This window comes from Sycon ciliatum, chromosome 10 (genome assembly GCF_964019385.1).
Source record: "Sycon ciliatum chromosome 10, ocSycCili1.1, whole genome shotgun sequence".
Classification (NCBI taxonomy): domain Eukaryota; kingdom Metazoa; phylum Porifera; class Calcarea; order Leucosolenida; family Sycettidae; genus Sycon; species Sycon ciliatum.
The window spans coordinates 15,629,593-15,643,870 of record NC_088652.1 but is presented as its reverse complement, the minus strand read 5'-3'; the positions used below and the strand labels follow the sequence as shown (position 1 = coordinate 15,643,870).

Genomic DNA, 14,278 nt, shown 5'->3' with positions numbered 1-14,278 from the left:
TCAGGTAGATATAACTATGACCACACTTCCCACACACACTCCCCACACACACACTCGCACCCCTCCCCTCCAGCACACACACACACACACACACGCATACACACACAGAAACACACACCCAGAGTACACAAACAGAGTACACGAACAAACACCTGTACGGGAACACATTTCTACAGAAGCTGACATTTCCTTGACGTGTGACGTGGTTAGAGGAAAAAAATAGAAACACGACTGGTGAAATACAAACTATACTTATACAAACACATCCCGGGAAAAGACACTTTTCATAATTGCGAGGTGAAAATCCCAGTCGAGAGGATGACGAAAAGTAGAGGATAAACTACAAGTTTTACAAGGGGAACGATTACGGGGCAAACACTTAGGACAAGTAAATTAGGATTGTGTCAAACACAAGGACGTAGGAATGACAATTCTAGACAGAGTCAATGTTTGGCATGAGGTAGGGCAGTGCAAGCCTCGGGGTAGAACTCAAAATGGACCACAAGGCAAATGGCTAACCCAAGTCATGCAGGGGTTGGATTATTAAGGTAGGTACAAACAGAAGAAGTGTCTCTGTGTGTGTGCGTGTGTGTGTATGTGTGTGTGTGTTTTAATGTGTGTGAGAGTGCGTTCCTATTTTGTGTGTATGTGTGTGTGTTTGTGTGTGTGTGGATGTGTGTGTGTGAGTTAGTTCGTATTTTTGGGTACGAGTTCGTTTATATAAATGTTGTGTGTGTGTGTCTGCGGGCGCGGTGGTGGTGGCGGTGGCCGGTGTGTGCTTATGGTGTGTGTATGTGCATGGGTGTGTGTGTGTGTGTATGTGCATGCATGTGCATGCGTGTGTTTATGTGTGTGTGTATGTGCCTGCGTGTGCCTGCATGTGCATGCGTGCACGTGTATACGTGTGTGTGCGTGCATGTGCATACGTGTGTGAGTGTGCGTGTGGTTGTGTGTGCTGTGGGTGCACTGTATAGTGGTTTTTGGGAGGCATTTAGGTGAATTGTAAATATTCCTGTCAGCGTGCTGATGTGTGAAACCATCACAAATGCTTAGTGCATGACATTGGGCAGGAAGTGAAAACATTCAAGTGTAACGCTTAGTCAGAATAATTCTTCTACATGCAATTCCAATTTCACTTCCATTGGAAAAACACTGATTTCACCGAATAATGTATGGTTAAATCATTAAATCTATTTGCCATAACACCAATGCATAAACATGCTTTATTCTTCTTTGTATCATCAGGCGAGACGAACTCTAGCTTGGAAGTCACGTAGATGATCCACGGGTCTTGGTGTCTTAAGGTGGCAGACTACCCAAAAATTCGCTGAAAAATCGAATTTGTAAATTCATATTGAGTGCTACGTCAGTTGAAAGAGCATGAGTAGCTGCAAATTCTCTGAAAATTGTGTCCCTATCTGACCAGCCGTCCAAGAGTTATGGCCGAAAATGTGCCCTTGCAAGGAAAGATTTTTTTGTTGCATGCTGTCATTTGTTGGCAGCACTGTATTTGAATGTGAGCAGACCGTGCGCAACTTGTCGTATTATGGAAACACGCGAAAGTGTGCAGAATTTTGCCCCAAGTCCAAAAAAGTCCAAAAAATCACGTTAAAAAACCACGTATTTGGCTGCACGGCGGCGGGCGAAGCCCGCCGCCGTGCAGCAGGACTTTTGCCAGCACCCTCGTGACGTTGCAGATATGTGGCTTGATTATTGTAGTTGACGTTGATTTAGTGACTTTGGCAAGTTTGAGTCGTGTCAAGAAGTCAGGTAGGATTCAGTACTAGGCGGTAGTGAAACTTGAGTGGCAGTCTTTGCCGGTTTCTGAGGGCATCCTGGATTTGGTGTGCAGCGCTGTGGAAATGGCTTGCTGTGGAGGTCCCAGCACTGGATGTTGTATCAAAGGTACGACCTCGTAGCACACCCTAAACCTAAAAAATTCAAAAATTGACTTGGGTCTGTGGGAGTCCGCGAGAGAACGCCCACTCGTTCCGTTGTGACAGATTCCAGGGCCACGTTGAGGGGCCCTACCCCACGACCCATGGCTGCTTCTGGACTTGTTTTAGGTTTGGGTCCCGCGCACGGACAGAATGGGCACGAAAATGTGAAAAAATGTAAATGCATTTGTTTGGCTCCTGGGTGGCTCGCACACCGTGGCACTATGCCGGAAATTTGAGTTTTTCCGGCCTGGAAAGCCTGTCAGTGAGGCGCAAGAACTTGTAAATCATGTCCTGAGGGCCAGCATAGTGGCAGGAGTGTGTGGTCAAAATTCACTCAAATTCACTGAAAAACACCAAAGTTACGGTCAATTGAATGCCATATGAAATTTATGGGTAGGCTGCCCCCTTAAGGGCTGTAGTACCTCAAAGGTACTGGTCAAGTCATGCAGAGTCGCGTCTGGATGAAAGAAAAGAAATAGGTGCCGCAGCGATGCTATTATTTCTGATGTTGTACTCCCCGGAACGAGGTGGGATATGTTCAGCAAGAAGTCGGGAGTAAACCGGGGAAATCCCCAGTGCACGACTAGACCTTTGTCGAAATATACAGCAGGTCCAAGTGGAGAGTCACCGTCCATACATTGGTTACAAGACATCACTGAGCTCCAGAAGAAACGAATAAATAATCTATCTGCATATGAGGAGGTTATCATTTCTGGGTGAATCCATTCGTGAGTCCATCCGTTATTGTTCATCGTTTCCAAATGCTTTATCGTATTACCAAGTGGTATAACAAAAAAAATCTAATGTCTGATCTTGGTAAGCAGATTAGGAAGTGAAATAGTCTCGTTCAGTACCTTGCTATACGTGTAAATGTACGTGTATAAGCTGGAGGTCACTGCGATTCTTGCGCTGACGTGTTCTCTGCGCAAACAAAACTTCTCTTGTGTTGCAATATTGCCTTCTGGTAATATCACTGATCACGCGTACATTTCAGAGCCGTGACTGCAGCTTAGGATTTGAAGTGTAAGTTACCACTCACCATCCTTTCTGCTATTCTGTTTCTAGGGCGTAACCAGCACGAATTCATGATGTCAAACAATGCCTTCACAATGATGTCATGATCATTGTTCTTAAGGTGGCAGACTTTTTCAAAAATTTCCTGAAAAATCGAATTGGTTAATTCATATGGAATGCTAAGTCAGTTGAAAGAGCATGAATAGCTGCAAAATCTCTGAAAATGATGTCTCCATCTGACCAGCCGTTCAAGAGTTATGGCCGGAAATGTGCCCTTGCAAGGAAAGATGTTTTGTAGCAAGCACACGCTATAATTTGTTGGCAGCACTGTATTTGAATCCTGGATTTGGTGTGCAGGGCTGTGGAAAAGGCATGCTGTGTGGAGGTCCCAGCACTGGATGTTGTATCAAAGGTACGATCTCGTAGCACGTGCTAAACCTAAGAAACATTCAAAAATTGACTTGGTTCTGTGGGAGTCTGTGAGAGAACGCCCACTCGTTCCGTTGTGACAGATTCCAGAGCCACGTTGAGGGGCCCTACCCCACCACCCATGGCTGCTTCCGGACTTGTTTTAGGTTTGGGTCCCGCGCACGGACAGAATGGGCACGAAAATGTGAAAAAATTGTAAATGCATTTGTTTGGCTCATGGGTGGCTCGCACACCGTGGCACTATGCCGAAAAGCCTGTCAGTGATGCGCAAGAACTTGTAAATCATGTCCATGGCCAGCAGTCGAGGACATCTGAGAGTTGTAATTGTTGTACTCCTCTAAAGGTGTGATTTTTGGCGTGCTGGGCCAAGCACAAGGAAGCCATCTGCAAAAAAACTGCAGAAAATGGTTGTTGTTCGATCCTTTGGTGTAATCTTTGTTTCTTGTCGGAGCTAGTTGCTGTTTGGCGCAGAAACGCTGAAATTGACTATTTTCTGCATGTACTCAGGCATGCAGTCTCACTCGTATTTTAGCTCTTTTTCTGGAATGGATGCTGCTCTGCGCCCCTTGGTGAACATTTCCTGCGCTCGTGGAGCAGCTGAAAGGACCACTGGTATGTCTGGTTCCTGGTTTGAAAGTGGAGAGTCGATGGTTGTGCCTTGAAAAAGGAGTAGAGAGCGATAAATGTACGTCTGTGGCTTATTTTTAAGTGCTCCTCGTACATTTTTGATCGTGATAGAAATTCTCAGACCAAAGTCAGACCAATGATGATGGCCGTTCAGTTTTCTTGTGGATTTTTTAGTTGTTTCATCTCGTGGTATCTATGTCAGTATCGTGATGGTGAAGTAGAGAGGGTGATTTTCTTCCTCTAGGCTTCTTTCGGCCGACTTTGCTTCGTCCTCGTTGAAAAGTGATCCTGAAAAACGTCAATTCGCAAAATGTTGTTGATTTTCAATGTACGTGATGAAATCCGATTGCTGGCTATGCTGAGGGCCAGCATAGAGGCAGAATTGTGTGGTCAAAATTTCACTCAAATCCGTTGGGAAACACCAAAGTTACGGTCAATTGAATGCCATATGAAAATTATGGGTAGGCTGCCCCCTTAGATTAAGTAAGGGTCTACGACGGTTTGCCACAAGCCAGTTCACAGAACGACAGTTCACCGAACGATTCTACCTCGAACAGCGTTTCACAGTACCATACTTCACCGAAAAGCTTCCTTCACCGAAAACACAATTCATCGAAATCACATTCACAGAGATCTTCCCACACCGAAATACATTTAAAAGCTGCCTCTAAGACCGACTTATCAGTTTCACGGAATAAGCCCTCGACACCCTGTTGCAGGTGTTGTAGCGCCAGACTTTAAATAAATCTCATCCTGATTTTACGGATTGGAAATGGAAACATTATGGTGAAAAACCCATTCAACGTTAACTAAAACGATGGTCAGTATCAAACAAACCTCTTTAGGTATACACAGGGCCAAATTATACCCAATCCCCCCCCCCCCCCCTAGAAATCGGCTTTGATGTGATTGTGGAAGGTACAGTCCTGCTCAATGAAATCCAGTAGCACCCTCAAGTTGTCTCCGGGCGTTGCGCAGCCCTAGACCTGCAATCACGAAGTTTTGAAATCGCCACAAAGGGCACAGTCAAGAGACCCGACTCGATTTCATTGAGCAGCACCATACTGATGAGGTTGCAGAACCATTGGTGTCGCCGCTTTGGTACAGTATTCAGGGTTTTAGCTGAAGGGTGGGGGGGGGGGGCAGAATTTCAATGACGAGACTGGCAAGACCGTTGGACAATATGGTCAAACCGGGATTCAAGGATTCAAGGACGCAAGAAAACATTCCACACAACTTGTGTGGCTCAAAGACGCAATGAACAATTAAATTCCATGTATGTACATCCGCCAACGTATTTCACAGCTGAGACTTTCAGCTCTTGGTTGCTTTGCTTGCGCTCACCTTCCCCTCCTATGCTCTTGATGGAGCACGAGGGACTAGAATATTTCGCAGCTGGATCTCCAGAGATAATCCGCTGCCTGTGATAGTCCCCGGCAAGAAGCATCAGGTGAAAGTGAAGAGGTTTCGCTAAGATGACAAGCCATCAGCGAAGGCAGCGCAGACGGTGAGTTTGAGAGGTCCATGACACGAAGTGGCGGCCCTGACAGCAACGCTGAGAGTACCGAACAAGATTCAGTACTCCGTGGCGACTATTCGCAGCTGGATAAGTTGGTGAGATACGGAGGTAGCCCTGAATGAACTAAACCTTACTTGATACAAGACATTTTGTCAATAAAATTGTTGCAAGTATACATGCACGCTTGCAGTATGCATGAAATAATGTCACAGTACACAGCATGCATCTACGAGCTGCTGTGCCTAGGAGATCAATACACACTTTGTGGATGTATCTAGCTTGGCCCTGCATGCTTTATCTAGTCTTGTAGGTTCTTTCCAGCCATGTAAAACGTCAATTACTTGGCTTCTTTCTGTCTGACAAGTCTGTGTACAACACCAGACCTGCACATGACAGGGATTGAGTTTTTATGTTCATAGCAGCAAGTGAAGGCAACAATGTTACAGTATTATCAGTATTATCAACTAGAGTAATCACTGGTTTTCTGAAGATCTATAGATATGCAAAGTTATTCTCAACCACTCCATCAGAGCCAACTGTAACTCCGTTCCATTTTGTCTTTTTGCTGACCAATTTTGTCGACCTTCACCCATTATCTCGGGCGTTCTTTTTACCATCGTGGAAGGTGCCCAGTGCTCCAACATTTGGCCCATAGATTACCTGACAAACGTTTGGCAACAAGTGATTGCGCCATCACAAAGCATTTGCAGGCGCAGCCTCAATGCATCCCGCAGGAACGCAACAGCAGCTTCAGTGTCATCACACCAGCCCGGAACAGCGCGCACCGTTTCACACTGGAGGCGCTGTACATTCTCAGTTTGAGGCCAGAACTGTGTCGACAAAAGAAGCACATCAAGGTGCTACGGCCGTTCAAGCTGCAACCGGACTGACAACTTTATCACGTGTTTGTTCTGGTACTGCATTCCCCTCATGTGTTGTTTCCCGCATTTTTCCACTGCTCCATACATTCTTATGGTAGTGTAGTGTGAACTTGAGGCACGTAAGAGTATTCTTGCTGATTCTCTACCCCCAGTAAAAATTCTGGCTTCGTTTTCGTTCTTGCTCATTCCCATGTAACCACTGATGAAAATATATATAAATATTTATTTATTTTTCCGGTACGTTCGGGCCTGATTGGAAATTTTTATTTCCATTGCTATCAGGTTCGGCCTCATTTCCTCTGTGCTGCGCTGATGAGTTCAAAAAGAACGAAACAGCATGCTGTCCGCAGATTGAGTATATATATATATATACTCAATCTGCGGACAGAACTGTTTCGTCCTTTGTGGACTCGTCAGCGCAGCACAGAGGAAATGAGGCCGAACCTGATAGCAATGGAAATAAAAATTTCCAATCAGGCCCGAACGTACCTTGCCAGAGTGCTCAAACTGACAAGTCAGTGAGCTCTGCATAACGCACACAGCAAAGGCACTACCCCACGCAAGAGTGCTCAACTGCTACAAGAGCAGGAGCGAAATACTCAATCTGCGGACAGAACTGTTTCGTCCTTTGTGGACTCGTCAGCGCAGCACAGAGGAAATGAGGCCGAACCTGATAGCAATGGAAATAAAAATTTCCAATCAGGCCCGAACGTACCTTGCCAGAGTGCTCAAACTGACAAGTCAGTGAGCTCTGCATAACGCACACAGCAAAGGCACTACCCCACGCAAGAGTGCTCAACTGCTACAAGAGCAGGAGCGAAATACTCAATCTGCGGACAGAACTGTTTCGTCCTTTGTGGACTCGTCAGCGCAGCACAGAGGAAATGAGGCCGAACCTGATAGCAATGGAAATAAAAATTTCCAATCAGGCCCGAACGTACCTTGCCAGAGTGCTCAAACTCATCAGTAAAAAAAAATATATATATATATATATATATGTATAAGCGAGGGTCCCTGGTTCGAGTCCTGGTGGTGACAGCCAATTTTTTCTTCAGACTTTTCCCGTTTGTCTCTTTCCCTCAAACCAGTTAATATATATATATATATATATAAATAGAGACGTAGGCGAACAAAAATTGTATACACACAACAACAAGGTTGTCAGTTTCATAACACTAAAAGCTTTTCACCCATTTTCATCAGTAGATACATGGGAATGAGCAAGAACGAAAATGAAGCCGGGGGTTGCATTGCCTTTGCATTGCATTGCCTTCCGCAAACAGATTAAAGCTGCAATTTTGAACTGCTATCCTACAGTATCCCCCATTGTAATTTATACAACCAGGCCCGCATTCAGGTCTATCGCGAAGGATGTTTCACCAACTCTTGAAAATAGTAATTTTATTTATAAGTATGCGTGTCGCTGTGAGCGAACGTACGTTGGTGAGACATGTCAGCGATTCTCGGAAAGGATCAAGCAGCATATCCCAGACAAGCTGTACAAGAAGCCGCCTGACAAACGTGTGGCAACAAGTGATAGCGCCATCACAAAGCATTTGCAGGCGCAACCTGAATGCATCCCGCAAGAACGCAACAGCAGCTTCAGTGTCATCACACCAGCCCGGAACAGCGCGCACAGATTCACACTGGAGGCGCTGTACATTCGCAGTTTGAGGCCAGAGCTGTGTCGACAAAAGAAGCACATCAAGGTGCTGCGGCTGTTCAAGCTGCAACCGGACTGACAACTTTATCACGTGTTTGTTCTGGTACTGCATTCCCCTCATGTGTTGTTTCCCGCATTTTTTCCACTGCTCCATACATTCTTATGGTAGTGTAGTGTGAACTTGAGGCGCGTAAGAATATTCTTGCTGATTCTCTACCCCCAGTATAAATTCTGGCTTCGTTTTCGTTCTTGCTCATTCCCATGTATCTACTATATATATATATATATATACACACAACAACAAGGTTGTAAGTTTCATAACACTAAAAGCTTTTCACCCATTTTCATCAGTAGGTACATGGGAATGAGCAAGAACGAAAACGAAGCCAGAATTTATACTGGGGGTAGAGAATCAGCAAGAATATTCTTACGCGCCTCAAGTTCACACTACACTACCATAAGAATGTATGGGGCAGTGGAAAAATGCGGCTTCGTTTTCGTTCTTGCTCATTCCCATGTACCTACTGAGGAAAATGGGTGAAAAGCTTTTAGTGTTATGAAACTTACAACCTTGTTGTTGTGTGTATATAAATTTTGTTCGCCTACCTCTCTCTCTATATATATATATATACTCAATCTGCGGACAGCATGCTGTTTCGTTCTTTTTGAACTCATCAGCGCAGCACAGAGAAAATGAGGCCGAACCTGATAGCAATGAAAATAAAAATTTCCAATCAGGCCCGAACGTACCTTGCCAGAGTGCTCAAACTGACAAGTCAGTGAGCTCTGCATAACGCAAACAGCAAAGGCACTACCCCACGCAAGAGTGCTCAACTGCTACAAGAGCAGGAGCGAAATACTCAATCTGCGGACAGCATGCTGTTTCGTTCTTTTTGAACTCATCGGCGCAGCACAGAGAAAATGAGGCCGAACCTGATAGCAATGAAAATAAAAATTTCCAATCAGGCCCGAACGTACCTTGCCAGAGTGCTCAAACTGACAAGTCAGTGAGCTCTGCATAACGCAAACAGCAAAGGCACTACCCCACGCAAGAGTGCTCAACTGCTACAAGAGCAGGAGCGAAATACTCAATCTGCGGACAGCATGCTGTTTCGTTCTTTTTGAACTCATCAGCGCAGCACAGAGAAAATGAGGCCGAACCTGATAGCAATGAAAATAAAAATTTCCAATCAGGCCCGAACGTACCTTGCCAGAGTGCTCAAACTGACAAGTCAGTGAGCTCTGCATAACGCAAACAGCAAAGGCACTACCCCACGCAAGAGTGCTCAACTGCTACAAGAGCAGAAGCGAAATACTCAATCTGGGGACAGCATGCTGTTTCGTTCTTTTTGAACTCATCAGCGCAGCACAGAGAAAATGAGGCCGAACCTGATAGCAATGAAAATAAAAATTTCCAATCAGGCTCGAACGTACCTTGCCAGAGTGCTCAAACTGACAAGTCAGTGAGCTCTGCATAACGCAAACAGCAAAGGCACTACCCCACGCAAGAGTGCTCAACTGCTACAAGAGCAGGAGCGAAATACTCAATCTGCGGACAGCATGCTGTTTCGTTCTTTTTGAACTGATCAGCGCAGCACAGAGAAAATGAGGCCGAACCTGATAGCAATGAAAATAAAAATTTCCAATCAGGCCCGAACGTACCTTGCCAGAGTGCTCAAACTGACAAGTCAGTGAGCTCTGCATAACGCAAACAGCAAAGGCACTACCCCACGCAAGAGTGCTCAACTGCTACAAGAGCAGGAGCGAAATACTCAATCTGCGGACAGCATGCTGTTTCGTTCTTTTTGAACTCATCAGCGCAGCACAGAGAAAATGAGGCCGAACCTGATAGCAATGAAAATAAAAATTTCCAATCAGGCCCGAACGTACCTTGCCAGAGTGCTCAAACTGACAAGTCAGTGAGCTCTGCATAACGCAAACAGCAAAGGCACTACCCCACGCAAGAGTGCTCAACTGCTACAAGAGCAGGAGCGAAATACTCAATCTGCGGACAGCATGCTGTTTCGTTCTTTTTGAACTCATCAGCGCAGCACAGAGAAAATGAGGCCGAACCTGATAGCAATGAAAATAAAAATTTCCAATCAGGCCCGAACGTACCTTGCCAGAATGCTCAAACTGACAAGTCAGTGAGCTCTGCATAACGCAAACAGCAAAGGCACTACCCCACGCAAGAGTGCTCAACTGCCACAAGAGCAGGAGCGAAATACTCAATCTGCGGACAGCATGCTGTTTCGTTCTTTTTGAACACATCAGCGCAGCACAGAGAAAATGAGGCCGAACCTGATAGCAATGAAAATAAAAATTTCCAATCAGGCCCGAACGTACCTTGCCAGAGTGCTCAAACTGACAAGTCAGTGAGCTCTGCATAACGCAAACAGCAAAGGCACTACCCCACGCAAGAGTGCTCAACTGCTACAAGAGCAGGAGCGAAATACTCAATCTGCGGACAGCATGCTGTTTCGTTCTTTTTGAACTGATCAGCGCAGCACAGAGAAAATGAGGCCGAACCTGATAGCAATGAAAATAAAAATTTCCAATCAGGCCCGAACGTACCTTGCCAGAGTGCTCAAACTGACAAGTCAGTGAGCTCTGCATAACGCAAACAGCAAAGGCACTACCCCACGCAAGAGTGCTCAACTGCTACAAGAGCAGGAGCGAAATACTCAATCTGCGGACAGCATGCTGTTTCGTTCTTTTTGAACTCATCAGCGCAGCACAGAGAAAATGAGGCCGAACCTGATAGCAATGAAAATAAAAATTTCCAATCAGGCCCGAACGTACCTTGCCAGAGTGCTCAAACTGACAAGTCAATGAGCTCTGCATAACGCAAACAGCAAAGGCACTACCCCACGCAAGAGTGCTCAACTGCTACAAGAGCAGGAGCGAAATACTCAATCTGCGGACAGCATGCTGTTTCGTTCTTTTTGAACTCATCAGCGCAGCACAGAGAAAATGAGGCCGAACCTGATAGCAATGAAAATAAAAATTTCCAATCAGGCCCGAACGTACCTTGCCAGAATGCTCAAACTGACAAGTCAGTGAGCTCTGCATAACGCAAACAGCAAAGGCACTACCCCACGCAAGAGTGCTCAACTGCCACAAGAGCAGGAGCGAAATACTCAATCTGCGGACAGCATGCTGTTTCGTTCTTTTTGAACACATCAGCGCAGCACAGAGAAAATGAGGCCGAACCTGATAGCAATGAAAATAAAAATTTCCAATCAGGCCCGAACGTACCTTGCCAGAGTGCTCAAACTGACAAGTCAGTGAGCTCTGCATAACGCAAACAGCAAAGGCACTACCCCACGCAAGAGTGCTCAACTGCTACAAGAGCAGGAGCGAAATACTCAATCTGCGGACAGCATGCTGTTTCGTTCTTTTTGAACTCATCAGCGCAGCACAGAGAAAATGAGGCCGAACCTGATAGCAATGAAAATAAAAATTTCCAATCAGGCCCGAACGTACCTTGCCAGAGTGCTCAAACTGACAAGTCAGTGAGCTCTGCATAACGCAAACAGCAAAGGCACTACCCCACGCAAGAGTGCTCAACTGCTACAAGAGCAGGAGCGAAATACTCAATCTGCGGACAGCATGCTGTTTCGTTCTTTTTGAACTCATCAGCGCAGCACAGAGAAAATGAGGCCGAACCTGATAGCAATGAAAATAAAAATTTCCAATCAGGCCCGAACGTACCTTGCCAGAATGCTCAAACTGACAAGTCAGTGAGCTCTGCATAACGCAAACAGCAAAGGCACTACCCCACGCAAGAGTGCTCAACTGCCACAAGAGCAGGAGCGAAATACTCAATCTGCGGACAGCATGCTGTTTCGTTCTTTTTGAACACATCAGCGCAGCACAGAGAAAATGAGGCCGAACCTGATAGCAATGAAAATAAAAATTTCCAATCAGGCCCGAACGTACCTTGCCAGAGTGCTCAAACTGACAAGTCAGTGAGCTCTGCATAACGCAAACAGCAAAGGCACTACCCCACGCAAGAGTGCTCAACTGCTCAACAGAATGTATGGAGCAGTTCTGGTACTGCATTCCCCTCATGTGTTGTTTCCCGCATTTTTCCACTGCTCCATACATTCTTATGGTAGTGTAGTGTGAACTTGAGGCGCGTAAGAATATTCTTGCTGATTCTCTACCCCCAGTATAAATTCTGGCTTCGTTTTCGTTCTTGCTCATTCCCATGTATCTACTGATGAAAATGGGTATGAAACTGACAACCTTGTTGCTGTGTGTATATATATACTCAATCTGCGTGTGTATATATATATATATATATATATATATATATATACATGTCAACAAACAATGGATCACTCGTAATATTTCGCTACTCCGAGTTTCATGCACTGTGTGCAATCATCAGGCGAACAATATTCAATGCAGACTGGTCAAAGCATAATGGGAATTTTAAGGTGGATGCAGGCGGAACCAAGTGTAAGGCTTAGCGGGACCCCTGATACGTAATCAATGGGCTAACTTGCCGGCTGAGAAGTGTGTGAAGCTGAGTGCTAGATGACTATAGCATAGTGGGGCAGTGCAATTTGCCAAGGCGCTAGCTGTTGGATGCCTGTACTACAGCAGAGCCAATTTGCAGTGGGGGGGGGGGGGGGGGGGGTGCCAGCTGTTGGATGCCTGTATATATATATAAGTATATATATATATATATACTAGTCAAGATAAATTTGAGTACTAGTCAAGATATATATAAGATAGACAGTTGTCGCTTCGAGTAACAGCAGAAAGAGATTTGTTTTCTTCATTGCTGTGTAATATTTGTACATTTAAAATATATCGTTCATTGCTATCAGGTTCGGCCTCATTTTCTCTGTGCTTCGGTGAAGAGTTCACAAAGAAACAGCATGCTGTCCGCAGATAAAGTATTTCGCTCCTGCTCCCTTAGTAGATGAGCACTCTCATGTCTCTTATTTGACCTTTATTCCAAGACTCTTCTTTTCTTTTTCATTTCGTTCTCCCACTCTCACCCACATACACATGCTCACAGTTAATTCTGCCGTCGTGGGTCCCATTTGGGACGGATAGGAGAATAATAATAAATAATAATATATCTCAATCATTTGGGGTAGAGCCTTTGCTGTTTGCATTCGCAGAGCTCAATGACATGTGAATTTGAGCACTATAACAAGGTACGTTCGGGCTGGGTTTAAATCTGGCTTTGGAAAATTTATAATTATTGCTTGCATGTTGCACCCACATGTACACCCTCACTATTTCCTACTCACATCAAACCACATATTGCGCCATTATCCACACAGGTGTCTGCTATTTGCCTTGGCGGATGCTAATGTAGTGTCTGCCTACCTGTTCGTGTCTGAAGCACTTTGGACTTATACCAGAAAGTGTAACAGGCTGACAGCACTAGCCGGAGGAACTTGCAAGTTCTGAGGCTTCACAACTCTTTACTCTCGAAATCAATTCCACACAGAACTGAGAAGAATCAGCGGGTTATATAGGCCAGGGAGAGAGGGCAGCTGGGAGTGAGGGCAAAAGAAAGCAGGAGGACAACGGGACTCGAAACAGTGTGGGAGGATGAATGGACTTAAAGAGCGAGCAAGGTTTATGCAACAGGAATTACATCTAAAAGTATGGAGAAAACGAAGGTGAATGGCAGGCAGGGTAATGGGGCATAACGATTACTAGGAAGACAACTGTTGGAAGATCGATTTTTTGCTCAGTGGTAGTACCATAGCCAATGAGGTCCAACCGAGGTGTGGTTATTGCTAGTTGAAAACTTTTCCCAATATCCCGCCTGAGTGACGCCTCCGACACACCGTCAGCAGCTAGTTCAGACTTCTGACCCCGCTCCAGGCACCGACGCTTCTATGCAGGACGAGCCCTCATTGCTCTCCCCGGATATCATTTCCTCAGCCGTTATGAAGATGAACACCCTCCACCCTCTCCTCGAACGCGTGGAACGCCTGGAGAACAGACAGTGCTAAGTCTGATCTGGAAGCCGATCTCTCCCACGCGCGCGCTCCGCACCCGAAAGATCGCTCCCACGCTCCGAGCGTCAAGCTCCGGACCTATCCTGCCCGGAACTTCCAGTTCTATCGGAACCTCCGACTTTGCCAGGACCTCCAGTTCTCTCCAAGCCCTCGGTTCTACCCACACCGCCACGTTGTGCGATTGAAAAAATCCAGCGCGGAGAGTTTGC

The 14,278-nt window shown here is 45.7% G+C and overlaps 1 pseudogene; it reads left to right on the top strand.

Annotated features, from left to right (window-relative positions):
• Window positions 1–13,787: 13,787 nt before the first annotated feature.
• LOC135826873 (U4 spliceosomal RNA) lies at window positions 13,788–13,917 on the top strand (annotated as a pseudogene).
• Window positions 13,918–14,278: the final 361 nt, after the last annotated feature.